Source organism: Lepisosteus platostomus, unplaced genomic scaffold (assembly GCF_059453375.1).
Source record: "Lepisosteus platostomus isolate fLepPlt1 unplaced genomic scaffold, fLepPlt1.hap1 Scaffold_72_H1, whole genome shotgun sequence".
Lineage (NCBI taxonomy): Eukaryota > Metazoa > Chordata > Actinopteri > Semionotiformes > Lepisosteidae > Lepisosteus > Lepisosteus platostomus.
In genome coordinates, this window is record NW_028291684.1 from 84,387 (window position 1) to 106,714 (window position 22,328).

At 44.5% G+C, this 22,328-nt stretch overlaps 7 non-coding genes across 7 annotated transcripts; 3 read left to right on the forward strand and 4 right to left on the reverse strand.

The window, feature by feature from the left end:
- The first annotated feature begins 406 nt into the window (after nt 1-406).
- LOC148631912 (U4 spliceosomal RNA) lies at nt 407-548 on the forward strand. The gene has a single exon (XR_015934532.1). It is a non-coding gene; the product is annotated as a U4 spliceosomal RNA (small nuclear RNA).
- Nucleotides 549-5,962: 5,414 nt separating this feature from the next.
- On the reverse strand, nt 5,963-6,033 carry trnag-gcc (transfer RNA glycine (anticodon GCC)). The gene has a single exon. It is a non-coding gene; the product is annotated as a tRNA-Gly (tRNA).
- Nucleotides 6,034-10,414: 4,381 nt separating this feature from the next.
- Nucleotides 10,415-10,556, reverse strand: LOC148631914 (U4 spliceosomal RNA). Its single transcript, XR_015934530.1, has one exon. It is a non-coding gene; the product is annotated as a U4 spliceosomal RNA (small nuclear RNA).
- Nucleotides 10,557-12,801: 2,245 nt separating this feature from the next.
- On the forward strand, nt 12,802-12,873 carry trnag-ucc (transfer RNA glycine (anticodon UCC)). Its single transcript has one exon. It is a non-coding gene; the product is annotated as a tRNA-Gly (tRNA).
- A 6,523-nt stretch (nt 12,874-19,396) lies between these two features.
- trnag-ucc (transfer RNA glycine (anticodon UCC)) lies at nt 19,397-19,468 on the forward strand. The gene has a single exon. It is a non-coding gene; the product is annotated as a tRNA-Gly (tRNA).
- An 847-nt stretch (nt 19,469-20,315) lies between these two features.
- On the reverse strand, nt 20,316-20,457 carry LOC148631917 (U4 spliceosomal RNA). The gene has a single exon (XR_015934535.1). It is a non-coding gene; the product is annotated as a U4 spliceosomal RNA (small nuclear RNA).
- Nucleotides 20,458-20,687: 230 nt separating this feature from the next.
- Nucleotides 20,688-20,804, reverse strand: LOC148631918 (U5 spliceosomal RNA). Its single transcript, XR_015934515.1, has one exon. It is a non-coding gene; the product is annotated as a U5 spliceosomal RNA (small nuclear RNA).
- Between the last annotated feature and the right edge of the window lie 1,524 nt (nt 20,805-22,328).

Here is a 22,328-nt window from a genome sequence, read left to right on the forward strand (position 1 = left end):
GTCAGTCGTCCCGCAGCCACGGGAAGTGGGACACAAACATGCTGCAATGCTTTCAAGACGTTAGGATTTGTTTGTGCAACATCCAAGAAGAGTACTTGTGGCTTGAATGTGAACTGTACGTGCCCGCCCCCTTTCCTCTGTAGTGCATGAGTTCCTCCCGGCATGCCATTCGTCATTGTTCTGTCATCTTGTATTTAAAGGGTTGTATCTCTGCTGCTGAAAATAAGCAACGGTTTTCTCACAACGCCCTTTGTTCCCAACGGAGCCCTTGTCTGTCATGAAATTCTTCAAAACCTCAAGCTAGAAGAAGAAGAAGACGACAAATATGAAGCGTTATAGCAACGACATGCCATGAGACGATCGATAACGATTTCCATAGGATCCCCGCGGTTGCCTGGCAACCGTCAGCTTTGCGCAGTGGCAGTATCGTAGCCTGTGAGGTTTAGCCGAGGCGCGATTATTGCTAGTTGAAAACTTTTCCCAATACCCCGCTTCCGCCGGTTTGCAATACAATCGGCGAAAGCAATTTTTGACAGTCTCGTCAGAGACTGAGCAAGGTGTTTAAAGACAGATTTGGTCACGGTGATATCATGGTAGAAAGAAACGAGCTTGTTACGTGTCAACAGAAACGCTCTTTAGCTCTTTCAGCTTTATGCAGAGAACAGCGTCTGTCGAGATTACTTTTGTGTCAGCGCGAAACGCCGTGTGCTGTCAGTATGATTTCATATTGCTCATAGCGGCGCCTGGCTTTTGTCTGTCAAACGTTAGGTTGCGCTTCTTCATGCTGCATCGTCGGCATGAGTGGAGCATTTTAAACGTCTGTACTTACTGCGCCCCATAAGAAATCGTTTGTCCCCATTCAAAAGAGATTGTGCGATGTCCTGCAGCGTTCGCAAAGCAAACCTTTGACAGTTTGAAAAGAGGAATTTATTCTGCTTCCTGTGCGTGCAGTAGTTACAAAGTTGAACGTCTTTACATGATCTGCTGCAGTTTTCAGTGGGTGGGCTTTGTCAAATGGCTTGGAAAAACGCACTGTGTTTCGGCTCGGGAAACATCATGAGCAGTGTCCTGCATGTTTTCTGTGTATAGCTGTCTTTTAACGCATACAGAATTCATTCGAAATCATTGAATTCTCCAATTAACAAGGGTCCCTTTTTGAACCTGCCAGAAGCATTCTTTCAATGTAACAGATTTACTCCGGGGAAGGGCAGCATGACATTGAGAGTAGCTCAAGCTTTCAGCACCTTTATCTGACTGCATGTATGCAGACACTGCTCAGAATCCCCTGTAAGATTCTCCTTCAATTCCGTTTTGCAGTGCTTTAGCTCTTTCAAAAGGCTTCGCTTTGCTAGTCACAATCCAAGGCTCATGACAGCATTTGAAAACATTCGCAACTGCGTTGGCCGGGAATCGAACCTGGGTTAACTGCTTTGAAGGCAGCTATGCGCAACACTGGCTCGCTCCAGAATAAATCTCACGTCGAGGGCATATTTTTTTCCATTTTACCGTGAGTCGGGCTCAGCTGCACAGAGGAGAGAGCAGAGCAATGAGGTTACGGGGACAGGGGAGTCACACGCTGGCGGTTTGAATACGCGGAAGATCACTGAGGGATCCACAGTATATGGACCCTCCGTGCGCCATCAGTCCGCACTCCGGACTCTGAATCCTGCCATCCGAGTTAAGATCTCGGCGGAACCTGAGGCGCAGTTCCTTCTTAAAACGTAATCTGGTGAGCATTTCTAGAATCGTACTTGTATAGATGCAGCCTTTAATGTGTTGCTAGGTTAAAATTGATGACTTCTTGTATTTCAGTAGGCAACTGCCCTCTTGATTTCGGATTTAATTTCTTTATTACAGGGGCGCTTTTATGATGACAGAGTCATGTTCAGGTACTTTGCTTGATGGAGGAAGCTCATTTCGGACTCTGTGATCTGCTCACCTGGAAAGGTCTGCTATACTACTACAAGAGAGAAGTAGAGTCTGGAAGAAGGGACAATTTTATGATGCTTTGGAAGATAATGTTTTTTTTTTCTTATACTGAAAATGAAAGGTAGTTGTTTCTATATGGACTCAGTCTTTGGAATTTGTATATTTATATATTTCAGTGAACCCTCAGCCATTCCTTCTGTATTGTAATTCAATTTCTCTTTTAAAATTCTTTCCCCACTTCTAGGACCTGCAGTTGCTGAACTCCACAATGGCTTCTATTGGAAAGTCTGTGACTGAGACCAAGTAAGTGTTCACTTTTTTATGAAACCATTATTTATTTATTGCATTTTATATAAATGCAATAAAATCATTATGCTCAAACTATGAGAGAGAAAATTAAGGATAATTTAAGAAATCAGTCTTGTTTCTATACACAGATGGTATTATTTATTTTCAAAGGAAACCCGCGCGGATTCCCCTGGTGTGCAAGATGTACCTGAATACTCTTGATCAGCTTCCTGCTCACTTGAAGAGGGCGTGTATGAAGCACGCCACGGCAGAAAAGATCAGGATGGCCTCTCAACAGGCGAGGGAGGACATGATGAATCACCTGAAGAACGGGGTCATCGTGGATTACCACAGAATAGAGATCGTGTCTGCTGAGGCAAACAGGATAGTGGTTGTAAGACTGCTAGAGTCCTTGGGCCTTTTTGTACATGGGAAGCCTGAAGACACATTGGCAAGGTGAAATATTTTTAATCTGTAAGGCTTCTGTAGTTTCTTTTTGAAATCATTGTTACAACATATTATGTAAAAGCATGTTGAAAAGAATCTACCTGCATTCCAGCGGCCCTGAGCAAGAGGCCGCTGTCCAGGAGGAAGAGATGCCAGAGGCTGCTCTAGAAACTGAAACAGAAGTGGATAAGGAAGGGGAAGATGTGAGCTCTGAAGAACTCTATCAGCAGTAAGACTTTTTTATTTTTCAGATGTATCTATTTTTTACTAAAATTCTAATTTGTCTTATAGGTATAAAATGTTTAAACCGGTGTTTTATATCCTTACAGGCCCTGAGTAGTTAAAAAGTATCAGCAGGCCGGAAGAGAGTGGCCCAAGCTGGACTCTATAGAAAGCACTCCCTGGATGCTCCTCTCCTGATTGGATTCAAACAGTACCTTATCAAGGATCTGGGAGTGGCAAATTATTCTCAGGAGGTATTTATTTTTTAAAGGCATTTAAAATTAAGCAATGGTATCTTCATTGTAAATGTTTTTATTTCTTAGCTTAAAATTCACCCATGTGAAATGATGTCAGCCATAAACATCATGACTCTATATTTCCTACCTGAATCTATTCTACTTAAATTATTACATTATACACAATTTGAGTTCATTTTAAAAAGTAAAAGGTAATGAAAGGAATGCATTTTCATAAGAAAGATAATACCGACATGCATGTGATAATCTTCCTTATATCATGTAGTGCATCATTTGGACACTTTGTGGGCTTCAAATACAAAGAAAATCATGTTCTATGGTACAAGATAAATACAAAACTTAAGCTTCTTTATAAAGCATAAGCAATCATTTATTACATCGCTTCTTGAATTAAATCTTTTGACAAGAGGTGAGACTTCTGTTACATTTAAACCCATGTTTAGCTGTGTTTTTTAGATTTAACTGAACCAATTTCTGTGTGTGATAATGTCCTTGAATTCTGACAACATCACACTAAATTACATGATATAAAACAGCTAATGTTTCTAGAGATAAAGTTTCTGAGATGCTTCTAATTACTTTTTATTACCAGGGACAGTTTAATTCACCTTGTACAGTACTGTAAGACCAAGATACTTTTTTTAAAAGTTATTTAACATTTTATAGAACTTTGTCTACTATGGCAACATGATGTGCTTGGTGAAACTTGGAAAAATACTGCTTGGCCACTTATCTTAAGATAAAGATAGGATAAAGGTTTATCTTTTGCACCTACCTGACCCCCAGGGAAGGCCAATGCTTTCTAAGTTGATGGTTCCCTACAGTAGACTGTACTTTAATTTCAAAGGTAATGTATATTGACCCAAATCAGTTTTGGAATCCAATCTACTGACGAGATGGAGCACATCCTTTTTTCAGGATTTTAGCATCATACGTTTGGTATATTTAGTCCCTAATGATGAAAGAAATGATCATAGAACATTTGGACACTTTGTGGGCTTGAAATACAAAGCAAATCATGTTCTATGGTACAAGATAAATACAAAACTTAAGCTTTTATTTTAATTAGATTTGTTTATAAAGCATAAGCAATCATTTATTACATTAATATATGTGAAAATAACATTTTAGCATCATACGTTTAGTATATTTAGTCCCTAATGCTGAAAGAAATGATCATAGAACATGACATCTAACCTTACCTGCGGTGTTTTTAATCCCTATTGCTCAATGCACGGTGAAAGCATTCCATACATGTGTCTGACAATGAGGAATGGGCCCCTGAGACAGTCATTTGCCTGTTTCACAAATGATCGTATTTTACTAGAGATTCTGTTTGGGATTCAGATGTGCATTCGGACAGCAATCCCTTTCAAGAAATGATACGTTCTGGATGAGGTCAAAGGTGCTGGAACACTGTATCTAGGATGTGTTTGCAGAGACTGTGTGTCTCCTGCTTCAACGCAGTGATAAACAGATGTGCTCCTTTAATTTATTGGTACATGCCCAGGGCAGTAAGCAGTCTGAGGATTTATTTCCAGATGGCATAGAGCAGTGAAGCAGTGAAGTAGTGCAAAACACTGGATCATTATATTATTAGAATCTATTCTACTTAAATTATTACATTATACTCAATTTGAGTTCATTTTAAAAAGTAAAAGGTAATGAAAGGAATGCATTTTCATAAGAAAGATAATACCGATATGCATGTGATAATCTTCCTTATATCATGTAGTGCGTCATTTGGACACTTTGTGGGCTTGAAATACAAAGAAAATCATGTTCTATGGTACAAGATAAATACAAAACTTAAGCTTTTATTTGAATTAGATTTGTTTATAAAGCATAAGCAATCATTTATTACATTAATATATGTGAAAATAACATTTTAGCATCATATGTTTAGTATATTTAGTCCCTAATGCCGAAAGAAATGATCATTTGTTTAACAGGGTCTGTCTCAGAGGATGCAGTACTCCTGAAGGGTCTCAAACCCTACATTTCGGATGCCTAGCTGTATCCCTCACATGTGGCACCTCAGAATGACTTCTAACCTTACCTGTGGTGTACTCAGTCCCTATTGCTCAATGCACGGTGTACATAGTGCATACATGTGTCTTGAGAATGAGGAATGGGCCCCTGAGACAGTCATTTGCCTGTTTCACAAACAGGGACCTGGACCTAGACCTGGCCCGTACAGGGCTCAAACCCGCGACCTTGGCGTTATTAGCACCACGCTCTAACCAACTGAGCTAACCGGCCTCACGACAGTGCTCCTCTCTGTGCTGCAAAAAATCAAACTCAGGGAATTTCTTTTGTCCTCCTTTGAATAGAAAGCCGTGTAATTCAGTGTACGGGCTTTCTCGTGCAGTTTCATGGTTCTTGTAACCCAAATCCTACACTGGCCTGAAGTGCCCCCCCATTTCACAGCATTTTTCAGCTGATTTAAAATGTACCTAAAGGAGAAGCATTATTGAAGACCATCAATTACCAAGAGCTTTTGTCAAAGGTTTTGGTGGTCATTTTGAATGACCACAGAGCGCTGTGACCTCGGTTTTACATCTCATCCAAAAGACAGCGCCCTTTTACAACACAGCATCTCCGTCACTATACTGGGGCATTGGGACCCGCACAGACCTCAGGGTGAGCGCCCCCCCGCCGGCACCATTAACACCGCTTCCAGCTGGAAGCTTTGTTTTTCCCTGTAGCTCATCCTCATCCAGGTACTGACCTGGCTCACACCTGCTTAGCTTCAGTGGGTTTTCAGTTGCGAGTTGCAAGGGGATGCAAGTGATGGAGCCGCTCGCTGCAAAAGCCACTGCATTGGCCGGGAATCGAACCCGAGCCTCCCGCGTGGCAGGCGAGAATTCTACCACTGAACCACCAATGCTCAGTGCCTGGGCCTTCAAAAAAGACGCTTTTTTGGTGCTCTGTGCAAAACGCGTCGACATATGCTTCCAGCTGCAAAATGCCATTTGCGGACGCTGAAGAACTTATTTCCAAGGCAGCGGGTACAAGCGATTGGGCGTTTTAAAACCACCAGGAACAGCAAAGAGGCGCGCTTCTTTGCTTGTGCCGAAACACACCGACTGAAGGCGGACAACGTAGTCGGCAGGATTGGAACCTGTGCGGGGAGACCCCAATGGATTTCTAGTCCATCGCCTTAACAACTCAGCCACGACTACAGCAAGCCCCACCGCAGCTGCGTTCTTGCTACAATCTTACCTGGATCGCGAGGCGCCGGCGGAAGCCTATTTCAAAGTCGTTCTCCGTTTCAAAAAAACATTTCCAAAATACAAGCCTTGCAGACAGACACGCCTCAGAGGACTTAAGGGTGGCTTCATGTCGGAATGATAAAGTCTCCCCGTCCGGACATGAAAATGCCACTTTGTTACACACAAAAAAAGAATCAACAACAGAGAAATGCCCACAAGCATTTGAAAAGCCGCACCACGTCGCACTTGAAATAGCTCTTACATTAGTGGTAGATGCAGGAATCGCCTTTTTATTTACGCTCTTACCAACGCGATGGAAAGCAAAACAAAGCAAAGCAGAGCAAAACAAAACAAACAAACGAAAACCCTCACGTCCTGCACTTGCATATAACGCCGTTACGTGCCCAAGCGGTATTGTACGTCATCCTAGCACTGCATCCCGGGTCGTACGATATATGGGAACGAGCACACGCCATGAATCGTCTCGAATCACTCCCTACAGCTGTAAGGCGCCTTGAAGCGTGCACCCCCAACATTCTTCTTTGCGCATCTGTGAAAGGTAAACTCTTGAGCAAACTCTGAACCAGCTCTAAGGAAACTAATCCGATTAGACGTTACTTTGACTCATCCTTTAAGGGACCCTTGTTAATTGGAGAAATCAATGATTTCGAATGAATTCTGTATGCGTTAAAAGACAGCTATACACAGAAAACATGCAGGACACTGCTCATGATGTTTCCCGAGCCGAAACACAGTGCGTTTTTCCAAGCCATTTGACAAAGCCCGCCCACTGAAAACTGCAGCAGATCGTGTAAAGGCGTTCAACTTTGTAACTACTGCACGCACAGGAAGCAGAATAAATTCCTCTTTTCAAACTGTCAAAGGTTTGCTGCAGGACATCGCACAATCTCTTTTGAACGGGGACAAACGATTTCTTATGGGGCGCAGTAAGTACAGACGTTTATAAAGCTCCACTCATGCCGACGATGCAGCATGAAGAAGCGCAACCTAACGTTTGACAGACAAAAGCCGGGCGCCGCTACGAGCAATATGAAATCAAACTGACAGCACACGGCGTTTCGCGCTGACTCAAAAGTGATCTCGACAGACGATGTTCTCTGCATAACGCTGAAAGAGCTAAAGAGCGTTTCTGTTGAGACGTAACCCATTGGGCAAAAGACGTATAATATACGTCTATTAAACGCATATCTTAGACGTCTAAATGTGGTCTACAATTCGTCTAGAATGAAATTCTAATATACGTCTAAAGTTAAACGTCAATTATACGTCTATATTTAGACGTTCATTATACATAAATGGTTGGAGTTCTATTATACGGATAAATTTAGAGGACTATTATACATATATGGTTGGAGTTCCGGATAACTTTAGAGGTCTATTATACGTATATGGTTAGAGGTCTATTATACGGATAACATTAGAGGTCTATTATACGTATATGGTTAGAGGTCTATTATACGGATAACATTAGAGGTCTATTATACATCAAAGATAGATTTTATAGGTGTAGAAACAAGTAAAACAAGCCAATGATTAGGTTTAGAAATGTATTCTGAAAATACACATTCACACCTGAAACATATGTATTTCAAATTATACATTGTATACAATCAATCAACAATCAACATATGGGCAATAATCATAAAAACACAACTAGTCTTAAACTTCAGCTACAAATTCTGGTAACATGGCAATATACAGTATAGTAATGACAAACAGAAAACTAATTACATTAACACACTAACTCAAAACCACATTTTGATTCAAATATACATTTTAAAATGTACAACTTCTATATTTCCAAGAAAAAAATATTACATAAAATATAAAATATTACAATGGAAGTTAAGACGATTTTTGTCCACTATTTGCAAACCCTGTCTAATTGTCCTAACAGTTAGAACCAAAAACCTATTATTTTCAGAGTCCAGATCTCTTGGCCCCCTGCCTTGCATATGCATTCTTCAAGTAACACATTGCGTGCTCCTTTATTTCTTTTTCTGTTGATGTAGGGTGGGACTTCAGCACCGCAGCTAGGAGAAAATTATATAATATTACTTCCCAAATAAATAATGATTAATATCTTCTTTAGTATAATCTAAAAAATGAACGGTTTACTAAGCTCAAAGCTGAAATAAATGTATAAAATTTGGCTTGCATCATAGCAGTTGAGCAATAAAGTCTGTCCTAATTAAAGAGTACCCAAAGTTTGAAAGTACAACATAGAATAAGAATAAGAGAAACGGCAAAACGATTTTGTGTCATCTTCCCCATTCACACTATTTTATGTGCCATTTTTTTTGCTTATTCACATACTATTTTAATCAAAATAATATTAAGAAAGATCTGTATGTATTCAGATAGTATTATTATTGTTCATACTTACTCGTCAAAAGAGGATTGCTGAGATATTTTCGGATATACTTCTACGTTTTAAAAACGTGTCCAAAATGGTGACCAACGAATACTAGCAATGCATTGTGGTATATAACCGGAAAATATGATGGGTTCGATATTTTCTCAACGTATGCGTTTATTAATGTTGTCGATATTATGGTTGAAATTTAACATTGATAATACATCGCTGCTATGAGCTGATGTGCAATTTTAACGCATGCAAATATTAAGGATCGGTCACTGTTGTATGGTATTATATATAATGACATTATGGAATAGGATGGGGACAGGCCTGGCATCACAGGGGGAGGGGGGAATGTCGCCCCTTCAGTTTTGGGCAAAAAGATTTACCTAACTTAATTTGCACCCTAAAAAAATAGTTGTACTTTGTCAATGGTCAGACAACACTAAATGACACGAACAGTCACTCAGTCTGTTTGATGGGCAGGAGGGCTATCCATCCAGGAACTGCACATATTATTGAGTGTCAACATTACGATCCTGTTTGCTCAGGTGGACCGATTCCTTGCAGTAGTTTATCATTATACTTAAAATCGTTATATAACTAGGACTAGTTATAGCAGTCTGTGCTTTCTGTTGGTTTTACAACATTTTTTTCTTAACGATTCAGAACGTCCATGTAGCTGCAAAAATGAACGCTTATGGTACTTTTCGCTCCAGGCAATACAAACCTTGAGAGTGACGAAAAATGTGAAACTGAACTTCATCGCAAATACCAGATTGCTAGTCGTTATCTTCTATCATGAAGCACTAATCAATGGCATAGCTGCGAGATTTCATTTGGGTAGCTGCACCGTACAGCTCCGTTTCAACCGAAATATCACTCCCCCCTCAGAATTTCAGACGCCCCCCTACAGATTTTTCCTCGGGCACCGCGCACTGATGGGGGACTTTTGTCAAGAAAATAAAAATAGAAACTCTATAGGCACTCAAACATTTTACTGTTTTTTTTTCAGGCAGGTGGCAAGACCCCCTCAGCAAAACCCTTGTATGCCAAGCTGTGGGCATTGATTCGTCGAATATACGTATATTTACGGCGAAATTACGGCTATACGTATATATACGTCGCCTCGACGTATAATCAACGTCGAATTGCAACCGTAAAATCGACGACATGAATAAACGCATATATAACGTCGAAAAAACATCTAACACAGTGCCTGAGGCTTTTTACTGTATGTATCGTGTGTGCCGCAACTAGGAGTATACGGCACTCTGCACAGTGTACGAAGTAAATTATTTTCGCAGTAATTAATTTATTATATTTACTATATTTATTATACACGTGTAAATTAATTGCTGCGAAAATAATTTACTTCGTACACTGTGCAGAGTGCCGTATACTCCTAGTTGCGGCACACACGATACATACAGTAAAAAGCCTCAGGCACTGTGTTAGATGTGTTTTCGACGTTATATATGCGTTTGTTAATGTCGTCAATTTTACGGTTGCAATTCGACGTTGATTATACTTCGAGGCGACGTATATATACGTATAGCCGTAATTTCACCGTAAATATACGTATATTCGACGAATCAATGCCCACTGGGAACAAGCTCGCTTCTTTCTACCATGATGTCACCATGACCAAATCTGTCTTTAAACACCTTGCTCAGTCTCTAACGAGACTGTCAAAAATTGCTTTCGCCGATTGTATTGCAAACCGGCGGAAGCGGGGTATTGGGAAAAGTTTTCAACTAGCAATAATCGCGCCTCGGCTAAACCTCACAGGCTACGATACTGCCACTGCGCAAAGCTGACGGTTGCCAGGCAACCGCGGGGATCCTATGGAAATCGTTATCAATCGTCTCATGGCATGTCGTTGCTGTAACGCTTCATATTTGTCGTCTTCTTCTAGCTTGAGGTTTTGAAGAATTTCATGACAGACAAGGGCTCCGTTGGGAACAAAGAAACCCGTTGATTCTTTTCAGCAGCAGAAATACAACCCTTTAAATACAAGATGACAGAACAATGACGAAGGGCATGCCGGGAGGAACTCATGCACTACAGAGGAAAGGGGGCGGGCACGTACAGTTCACATTCAAGCCACAAGTACTCTTCTCGGATGTTGCACAAACAAATCCTAACGTCTTGAAAGCATTGCGGCATGTTTGTGTCCCACTTCCCGTGGCTGCAGGATGACTGACATGAACGGACAAACACAATCTGTGGCGTTTAGCGTGACATAGTCTTGCAGGCATCGTGCTGTCTCACTGCAATACTATACCGCTGGAGGAAACAGTCCATCTGGCCATGAAACTCATTTGAACGTCTAGCTACAGCAACTAACAATATCATGATTTATTCAGGATGTGTGGAATCAGCACGTCCCGGAGACAGCTTCCGAAATCGTGAGCATTCTCTGGTGGTAGGGGCGTTCAAGATGGCGCTCAGGTGGGAGGTAAAGTTTAGTGGTTGAGGATTTTTTTTGAGTTTTTCATGACCTGAATGTTAATTTTTGCTTTTTTTGACTACAGAAAAATAAGGACTTAACACTACTTGTTTAAACTTCAGTTATAATTGAAAGAAAAAAAAACGATTTTTTTTAGGTTTAAGAATTTCGATATGAGTAACACTGGGAAAACAAAAGAGAGTGCTGGGTCTTCGAAGGAGAAGTCTAAGAAACCTCAATCGTATATGTATAGCACTACAAGAAAATTGATGGCAACTAAAGGGAAAAGTGAAGCAGCTGGAGGGGACGTGGAAAGAGTGCTGGAGATGCGCTCGTACGCGAGCGTTCGCAGCCCAAGTGAGACTCAGCTGCCAGAGGAAGAGCCGGAGTCCCTGCCCAGCACACCTGTGAAAACCCCGGCAGCCAAGAGAGGAAGGGGCGACCTGACGCTGGAGGAGCTCCAGACCAACATCTTCAACATGATGGCACAGAGCATGGGTGAGCTGAAGGAAATGATTTGATCTAATACAGTCGAAATCGAAAGTCTTAAAAAGTCCATGGACTGTGTGTTTAAAGAGGTTGAAGACTTAAAGAGTGAAGTAAAAGTTCTTAAACAAGTAAATACCAAACAAGAAAAGCATATTAAAGAACTTGAATTGAAAGTGAACGATGTAGATAGATACCGTCGATGATGGAATTTAAAATTATTTGGAGTTAAAGAGGAACGTGATAAGGACCTTGTTGCAACAGTGAAGGGTATCTGTAAAAGGACCCTGCCGGACCAGGAGGACGTAATATCGGCCATTGACTTTGTTCACAGGCTCGGGAGAGCGAACATGTCTGGGCAAGTGCGCCCCAGATCGATTATAATACAGTTCACCAAGAGGACGGCGAGGGACATGCTGTGGCGAGCGGCGAGGGGGAATGAGTATTTGAATGGGAACAAACTGAGGTTTGCAGAGGACCTGTCTGCCGCGGACAGGAGCACCAGGAACCAGCTGTGGCCCCAGGTTGAAGCTGCCAGAAGAGAGGGGAGGAGAGCCTACTTTGTGGGAGCGAGGGCCTTTGTGGACGGGAAGGAGATTTGCTCCCAGTGACTGCTCAGTTAATGATTATGTTTGGTTATATTTGTTATACCAGTATATACTAGTGTTTCTTTAGTGTTAGTTTGGAATGGTGTAGTTAAGTGTTAAGGACTGTTATAGCTCTGGTTCTTTGAAAAACTCAATAGTTTAGACAGTCTTAGAGTTAGTTATTTGCTTTTGTGTATGTCTTTTTCATGAATGCCAGAGGTACTCGAAATGTTGTTAAAAGAAAAACTGTGTGCTGAGTTTTATTTTTTACAGGAAACGCATGCATGTTGAAACTAAAGTTTATAAATAATTGAGAAATATTAAAGCAAGGAAAATATGATACGTGTAAAATATACAATTTGATCACATAATTACTTAATTACCTCTGGTAGTTAAATGCTTTTTTCTGCTGCGTTTTTTTTCTCTTGTACATGACTCTGATCCTCTTGTTGTATTTGTATTTGTAAATTCTATGTTTAATAAAAAAAAAATTAAAAAAGCATTCTCTGGTGGTGTCCTGCAGGCTTCCTGTGGGTGTGCGTTGGTGGTATAGTGGTGAGCATAGCTGCCTTCCAAGCAGTTGACCCGGGTTCGATTCCCGGCCAACGCAGTGGCGAATGTTTTCAAATGCTGTCATGAGCCTTGGACTGTGACTAGCAAAGCGAAGCCTTTTGAAAGAGCTAAAGCACTGAAAAACGGAATTGAGGGAGAATCTTACAGGGGATTCTGAGCGGTGTCTGCATACACGCAGTCCGATACGGGTGCTGAAAGCTTGAGCTACTCTTAATGTCATGCTGGCTTTCCCCGGAGTAAATCTGTTACATTGAAAGAATGCTTCTCGCAGGTTCAAAAAGGGACCCTTGTTAATTGGAGAAATCAATGATTTCGAATGAATTCTGTATGCGTTAAAAGACAGCTTTACACAGAAAACATGCAGGACACTGCTTATGATGTTTCCCGAGCCGAAACACAGTGCGTTTTTTCAAGCCATCTGACAAAGCCCGCCCACTGAAAACTGCAGCAGATCGTGTAAAGACGTTCAACTTTGTAACTACTGCACGCACAGGAAGCAGAATAAATTCCTCTTTTCGAACTGTCAAAGGTTTGCTTTACGAACGCCGCAGGACATCGCACAATCTCTTTTGAACAGGGACAAACGATTTCTTATGGGGCGCAGTAAGTACTGTTACTGTCACTGCTCGATACCGACGTTGGCCTACTATACCATGTTCAGCCACTGCTAGAAAATGTACGGCTCTAGCACCGGAGCAAACAACAGGAGGGCCGATGTCGAACAGGCACACATGTCAGACATGGAGAGCGATGAGAATGGGATTCGAACCCATGCCTGCAGAGCACAATGGATTAGCAGTCCATCACCTTAACCACTCAGCCACCTTGTCGACGAAACTGGGCTGTCCGGACATGGGTTGGCGCGCTCCAGATGATCTTTTTCTTTTTTTCCCCACGTACTCGAGGGTCATTTTCCTGTTCCACATGTGATTTCAACATTTTCCTTGGGAGATGTCAAGCCAGCAAGCCACTGCTGTGGTTCAGTGGCCAGTGTGGAGTTCAGTGGCCCTGTTGTACACAGAAAGCACATTGAGCTCCTTGGACATGAAAAGTTCCAGATAAAAGCCATTTGTCATCCTTTCTCTTGGTGTCGATGTTGCTATTGTATGTAAAGGTGGCAACTTGCTCAGCGAGCAGGCGGAGCACACACCGAATGCAGATGTGTCTGAGTGGTGTGTCCAAGTGGCTGCAAAAGGACAACACTCCCGGGGCGCCGTGGCTTAGTTGGTTAAAGCGCCTGTCTAGTAAACAGGAGATCCCCGCCTATGGCTAGACTTAATTAAATGCAAGTATTCATTTCCTGTCTTTAACGTGACTTGTTTTTCTTAAAATGGATGCAACTTGCAAAACATGAAATACAAGCCTTGCTAATCAGCGCTAGCGGCTGGCAAAAAAAAGGAGTCAGCTATTTTTTTTTTCTTTAACCTTAACCCTGCTAACGGAGAAGAGTTAAACGACCGAGTCTATGCAGCTTAAACGGTGCGCAAGTCGGGTTCTTAGCTGAAAGGGTGGTAAATCACGCTCACCCCAGTCCTTAATCTTTTAAAGAGGATACAAAATTGAACGTAGTCGCCACATCACATACATCCTGTTAAATGATAAAAAGGTAACATCTATCCTCGCTCCAGAGTAAATCTCACGTTGAGGGCATCTTTTTTTTCACTTTACCGTGAGTCGGGCTCGGCTGCACAGAGGAAAGAGCAGAGCAATGAGGTCACAGGGACAGGGGAGTCACATGCTGGCGGTTTGAATACGCGGAAGATCACTGAGGGATCCACAGTATGTGGACCCTCCTTCGCCATCAGTCCACACTCCGGACTCTGAATCCTGCCATCCGAGTTAAGATCTCGGCGGAACCTGAGGCGCAGTTCCTTCTTAAAACGTAATCTGGTGAGCATTTCTAGAATCGCACTTGTATAGATGCAGCCTTTAATGTGTTGCTAGGTTAAAATTGATGACTTCTTGTATTTCAGTAGGCAACTGCCCTCTTGATTTTGGATTTAATTTCTTTATTACAGGGGCGCTTTTATGAAGCCAAGGGACCAGGGAGCTGCCCCAGTACTGGGATGGCCAGTTCGAAATCATAGAAACTATTGTCAATTCCAGTCCCATGTCAGTGCGAGCAGGGATTTTGACATCTTGTTTTGCTATGTTCTGCACCAACAGGCAGGTGGCTCGGCCATTCCGTTCCAGTCTGGGGGTACAACAGACTGCTAGGTTCAGTCTGATAAACTGAGCTGATGGTTGGAAGAAAACCATCTCAGCGTCCATTCTCTGTCCCTTCTTTAGGACAAGGCGTACCGGAAACCCTGCTGTTGACGCAGGAACGATCAGGTCCGATTCGTTTACTACCTGGCAGGCCTGAGGAATCGTCTGACCTGACCGAATGTTCTCGGGGTCACCGCTTAGAGAGTGGGCATCTGGGTCCACCCGTTTCCACAGCACACTGTTTACTGTGTCCAGCTGGGCGCCCAGTCGAACCAATAGGTCTGCACCAATGCAGACCGAATGGGTCAGCTGAGGTGCTACCTGGAAGTAGTGAGCAAACTTCCTTTTTCCGATGGAGATGGAAGCTACACAGCTTCCTTTGCTCCAAATGGACCTATGAGGTGGGGGTGCCCACCACAGAACCTGTGACTGCGTCACCAGGGTCACCTGACAGCTTCGCGACAGGTCCTCGAACAGACCTTCACTGATTATGGACTTCTCAGAGCTGAGGCTAAGAATTACATCATCAACCTGCACTTCTGCCACCTGGACCCCCTCCCACCACCATGGGGTGGTAGTCCTGGACCCCCTGAGGTACCAGGGTGCACAGAAAGGACTCCCATTCATTACCGGACAGGGAGATCCACTCTTCTTCAGGGATGAAAAGGGGGTGTGCTTTACCTGGCGGGTCAAGCAGCTGCTCGGAGCACTGCTCCTGTAGTTGGGAGACCGTGGGAGTGCTGGCCTGGGCAGGACTTCCCTGTAGTTTTGGAAAGCAAGAAGAGACATTTATTCTCGTCCAGAGGAACCAGGAGGAACCTCCAACTCAGCTATAGTGTTCAGTGGGCACTGTGTGATCACAGCATAACCACTGAATCCCCCTTTTTGCTGTGCAACAGGCTTAGGGTTTTTGACCTGAGCCCACAATTTTCCACGCTGGCAGTCCACCAGAGGCTCCAGCCTGTCAAGCAGGTCTTGGCCAATGAGTAGTGGCTCTGTTTTTAACCTAGAGATGTAAACAGGATGCACCACGTTCATTGGCCCGAACCTAAGTGCCACCCACACTCGGTGTGTGATCCTGGCATGATCCTGGGTATAGCTGGAAATATCTATTTTACACGGTTCTACCTTAAGTCTGATGCCTTTTCCTTTCGCTACTCGTTTGAGCTCGCTGAGTAGATCGGCTGACATCAAACTAATTTCAGCCCCAGTGTCAATCAGTGCTTCTCTATCTAAGACGTTTTCAAGAGAAACCTTGATATAAATACGCCTTGCTTTGCCTTTCTGGCTGAGATTCCCTAAGAATTGTTGGAAGCCTGCCTTTTCTTTGACTTCAGGGGCGGGGTCAGCGCCCAACTCAGAGTCACAGCCTTCTTCCAGGCAGGAACCCTCCCACCCAATCAGATAGACTGAGGGAGGGGCTTGGGACGGATCCCCGCCTCCTCCAGTGAGAAGGGGCGTGGTCCCCCTAAGCTCATTCACACTTCTGGCATTCGGTGCGGAAGGTTTACCCTGTCCTGATCTCTCAGGCAGGGCTTGTTCAAGCCTGGCCAGGCGGGCTGCAGTCGACTCCCTTCGTCCAGTCTTATGATAGACTCTGCCTGAGCCCTTGCCTTCCCCGTAGCGCTCACGGCGGCTCTGACGCTTAGTGCGGTCCTGCCTGCCTATTTTGCGCCGGGGCTTAGCGAGCTCAGGAACCTCAGCTGCCTCGAGCTGAGGCGAGTCGTCAACCCTGCTGGCTTTAGTGGCGAACACGGCCGTTTTAGCAGGTTTTCGCTCTGAGGAAGCAGAGACTTCAGCTCCCCAGGCTTTTTGAGCCAACCTTCTAATGTCAGCCATTTTCATCGCTTTTGCATCAGTGTGCATCACAATCATTTTCCTGACTGAGGGATGCAGATTAGCAATGAATAAACCTTTGAAATTCACGTTCTCTTCGCAACCCTCTTCATTCCGCCCTGCAAAATAAGTGCGCCTAAGCCTCTGATAATAGTCGCGAGGGGCTTCAGCTTTTTCGTGCTTAATATGGTGCACAGCAGCCACGGCAGCTATGGGATCGATAAAAGCCGAAAATTCTCCGATCATTGCCTGACACAGCTCCTCAAAGCTATTACAGACCTCCGGTCCTTGTCTAGACATCCACTCGTGGACCGCTCGGCTGGTAGTTTTCCTTACTTACATAGCCTTTTCCTGTTCGGACGCTTCGGGCATAAACTGCAAAGTATATCTCAGCTCATCGATGTAGGTCTCCACATTATTCCCTGACACTGACGGGTCAAACCTTTCTACATCTTTGGCTAACTGCCTCAGGGAGTGGAGGTTAATTTTTACGGTTTCTCCGCGGGCAGGGAGACGGCCGTGATCAGGAGCAGGGGGTCTATGCCTGAATTGACTCGCCCTTGCGTTTCGCGCAGGACTCAGCGATCTCCCCCATGCCGATCCGACCACAGACCCTGGCCGGGAGAAACCTCCTCCCGGCGCGCTGGGTGAGCGCTCCGGGCTGCTAGGTGGGCTGGCATGCAAGTGGGATCTAGTCTATTTTGCTTCCAGTACGGCAGCATCTGACTCCTTTTGCCTTTCCTGGCTGAGCTCATTTAAACTCACAATTTCTTTTTCTTTTTCTTTCGAGCTCGCTTCCAGGTCTCTCCTAGCTACCTCAGCCGCAGTTTCTCTAGCAGACAAGTCATCTAATTTACCTAAAACTTCCCTGAGTCTGTCTTCACTTTCCTCACTTTTCACTCTCTTTTCTCTGATTATATCCAACAACTCGACTCGCTCCGCCTTATATCTTTCTAGCGTTCCCTGAAGCTTTTGAAACTTTGTCAGCTCGGACAAAGACAGTTCCAGCTGTTTAGCTAGATTTAAGGTGAAACTCGATAGGACCAGAACTGCGTTCACAGACACTCCTGTGTTAAGCTGGTTCGCTACCTTAGCTACTAAATCTACTTGCAGCTTCTCAATATCATCAAAGTTCAACTTTTCGATACCACTCCAGTAACCAGGATTGTCGTCGCTAGAAATAGTACTTATAAGCGACTCCACTTCAGACATTTTAGCAGCCATTGTCATTACGTCAGAGAAACTTTAAGAGTATTACTTTTTTTTTTCTTTTTCCAAAATACAGTATGGAATCTAGACACCCGAGCAGATGGATTTCCAATCAGCACACGTTACACTAAACGCTAGAAAACAGGGGGATTTCTTTACGCAGTTATCAGCACACCCGGTATTCGCGTATAGAAGCCGCGGATTCTCATTTCATTCTAAACTCGCCCACCCAGGGACGCCATTAAATGTAATGGTTTGATGGGTTTACTGAGACAATTATTAATTGTAGCAGTAATCACAAGGTTGTTTGTTGGGGCTTTTAGAAAATCAATCGTCAGAACAACTAACAACGCACACACAGAGGTTCAATACACTAGATACATTTATTAATATAAATTGTGCACCAAACATATACTAGTCTGCCTGGATACGAGTGGCAGACCTTACTGTGAGGGTTATCAATATACAAGGTATATAATCCCGAAGAGATGCAAACACAAAGAGATACACAACAGAGAATATATGTCAATATAAATCGTTCGGTTACCAAATCGCTAATCAGTGTTATTACCCACTGTTACTCTAAACTCGGAAGTAAATACATTACTCATGAATTAAATTGATAACAACTTGTGTTGAGGTACAATTAAATTCTCGAGACGCAATGTAGAACATGGGGTTTACTTATCCACTGTGTATGGATTTGGAATTTCCCGGCATGAACACCAAACCAGCTGACAGGCTCTGTTGCAGCCTCTGTTCCAGCGGTTGTCCAATGGGTGTTGTCCCGGCGTCCTCTGGCTACCGGCCAACCAGTCAAGGTGCAGCTCGGAGTAGGACGGGCGGAGGAATCTGACTGCGGCGCGCAGGGCAGTCGTTGCTCCGAGGGGATCTACCAGCAGTCCGGCTGGCTGATAGAAAGTCTCTATGCACAGAGTGTGACCGCGAGTCCTCACAAGTCACTCTTGTGCCTGGGAAGAAGCTGGTTCGTTCCCGGTCCAGCACTGCTTCTGAATAAGCTATTCAGGTTGTCGACGAGGGTCCAACTGTAGGGTCCAACTGTCCAACACAAACACAATCTGTGGCGTTTAGCGTGACATAGTCTTGCAGGCATCGTGCTGTCTCACTGCAATACTATACCGCTGGAGGAAACAGTCCATCTGGCCATGAAACTCATTTGAACGTCTAGCTACAGCAACTAACAATATCATGATTTATTCAGGATGTGTGGAATCAGCACGTCCCGGAGACAGCTTCCGAAATTGTGAGCATTCTCTGGTGGTGTCCTGCAGGGCGCCTGTGGGCGTGCGTTGGTGGTATAGTGGTGAGCATAGCTGCCTTCCAAGCAGTTGACCCGCGTTCGATTCCCGGCCAACGCAGTGGCGATTGGTTTCAAATGCTGTCATGAGCCTTGGATTGTGACTAGCAAAGTGAAGCCTTTTGAAAGAGCTAAAGCACTGCAAAACGGAATTGAAGGAGAATCTTACAGGGGATTCTGAGCAGTGTCTGCATACACGCAGTCCGATACGGGTGCTGAAAGCTTGAGCTACTCTCAATATCATGCTGCCTTTCCCCGGAGTAAATCTGTTACATTGAAAGAATGCTTCTGGCAGGTTCAAAAAGGGCCCCTTGTTAATTGGAGAAATCAATGATTTCGAATGAATTCTGTATGCGTTAAAAGACAGCTATACACAGAAAACATGCAGGACACTGCTCATGATGTTTCCCGAGCCGAAACACAGTGCGTTTTTCCAAGCCATCTGACAAAGCCCGCCCACTGAAAACTGCAGCAGATCGTGTAAAGACGTTCAACTTTGTAACTACTGCACGCACAGGAAGCAGAATAAATTCCTCTTTTCAAACTGTCAAATGTTTGCTTTGCGAACGCTGCAGGACATCGCACAATCTCTTTTGAATGGGGACAAACGATTTCTTATGGGGCGCAGTAAATACAGACGTTTAAAAAGCTCCACTCATGCCGACAATGCAGCATGAAGAAGCGCAACCTAACATTTGACAGACAAAAGCCGGGCGCCGCTACGAGCAATATGAAATCAAACTGACAGCACACGGCGTTTCGCGCTGACTCAAAAGTGATCTCGACAGACGCTGTTCTCTGCATAACGCTGAAAGAGCTAAAGAGCGTTTCTGTTGAGACGTAACAAGCTCGTTTCTTTCTACCATGATGTCACCATGACCAAATCTGTCTTTAAACACCTTGCTCAGTCTCTGACGAGACTGTCAAAAATTGCTTTCGCCGATTGTATTGCAAACCGGCGGAAGCGGGGTATTGGGAAAAGTTTTCAACTAGCAATAATCGCGCCTCAGCTAAACCTCACAGGCTACGATACTGCCACTGCGCAAAGCTGACGGTTGCCAGGCAACCGCGGGGATCTTATGGAAATCGTTATCAATCGTCTCATGGCATGTCGTTGCTGTAACGCTTCATATTTGCGGCCGGACACTTCCCGCCCCCCAAAGAAAAGAGCGCCAATCAGACAGGCGGAGACCGAGGACTCGCAGAGCAGACGGCCACAGTCGCCGTAATAAGAGCGATTGTGAGTGGTTTTGTTTTCTCTCTTTGACCAGCCCAGCTGTGCCCCACCCGAAGGCAGGGAAGCACAAAAATTGTATGGAACTCATTCATGCTCCTCTCCATGGAAATCTTTAGTAAAAGGCAAAAGATTTGTACGAGATGAAGAGAAACCAGAGTGCGTGGCTGGACAGCTGCAGGAGCCCAGGCTGCCTTCAAGGCCTCTGCCCTGCCGGTCGTGGTTGGCAATGCACCTGGCCTTACAAACGAGCCAGTGGGGCCCGTTCAGCTCCGGGCTCATCGCCTGCGGCTCTCGGCTTACCTGGCAGGGGAGATACCTTGATCAGCCTGTAGTTGGAGTAGTTGGATTGTTTTCTTGTTTTGTGGAAGCAGTGTTTGTTTTGCAGTTTGAGATGGCAACCTTTGGATCCCGCAAGAATGCTGTACGTTTTGAGCTTTTGGATGACCTCTTCATGGATCGTATGCAGTTCAGCAGAAAAGTGTTACAGAAGGAACTTGGCTTTGAACCTCGGCACTTGGATTTCATCTTCGCTCTCCCAGGTCAGAAAGCATTTGAGGTTGTTTTTGCTACCTATTCTCCGTTTGAACAATGTGTGGATGTGTTTGAGGCAAAAAGAGGGAAAGTTCCTGCCCTTGAGAAGATCAACTTGCAGCCTCTGACACAGAGAGAGAGGAAAACGGTGCATGTTGTTATGTTCTCGGAACTGGCAAAGACGGAGGACATTCACACCTGGCTTAAGCAGTACTGCACCGTCCACCATGGAACTGAGGTTAGAGATGTTGACGGTATAAAAACAGGAGCAAGGAAATTCGAGGTTCGCTTGCTACCGGACAATGTCAATGGAGGCTTAAGGCACCTGCCCTCTACAATCCAGCTGGGCGCCTGCAATGGCTATGTTTTTTATGTGGGACAACCAAAGGTGTGTCGGCGCTGTGGTGCTGTGGGACACCTGGCATCGTCCTGCACTGTGAAATGCTGCAAGACCTGTGGCAAACAGGGACATTTAGCCTTTGACTGTTCAATGCTGCCAAAGTGCAATTTATGTGGCTCGGAAGGACACGTTTTTAAGAACTGCCCTCACACCTACGCCAATAAACTCAAAATGAGAAAGGATGAGGCAGTGCTTGTTTCAGCCAAACCGGCCCGAAAAGCCAAAGCAAACAACAAGTCAAACAAAGAACCCTTGTTGGACAAAGAGTCTCAGCCTCCAGCCAGGATCAGTCCTGCTGTGGCTCCGGGGCCGGTGGAAGAGAAATCCACTACGCCCCCACAACCGCAGACTGCACCAGACAAGCACGAGGGTTTGAAAACCCCCGAGAACAGCGAGGACCCCTCCCCCACTCCTGCTCCTCAGAACGAGGGCCAGTGTGGGGCCCCCAGGTGGAGCGGGTCCAGCGACGATACCCAGGATTCAGCGGAGCTGCTTTTCTCAGACTCTGCAAGTGCTACAGATGCCCTCCTCTCCTCCATCCAGTCCATCACGGAGGATCTGCAACAGCTGGTTGGTGAGGGGGAAGAGGAGACTGGTGCATCGGCTCCACCCCTTTCCCCTCAGTGCTCCCAGGAGCTGGACTTGAGGAAAAGGAAAAATGACTCTGTTTTCTCCCCGAGCGAGGAGGAAGGAGAGCATGGCGATGGGGACAGCTGGAACCCCTCCACCCCTCCTTCTACCCCCTTCCTTGAA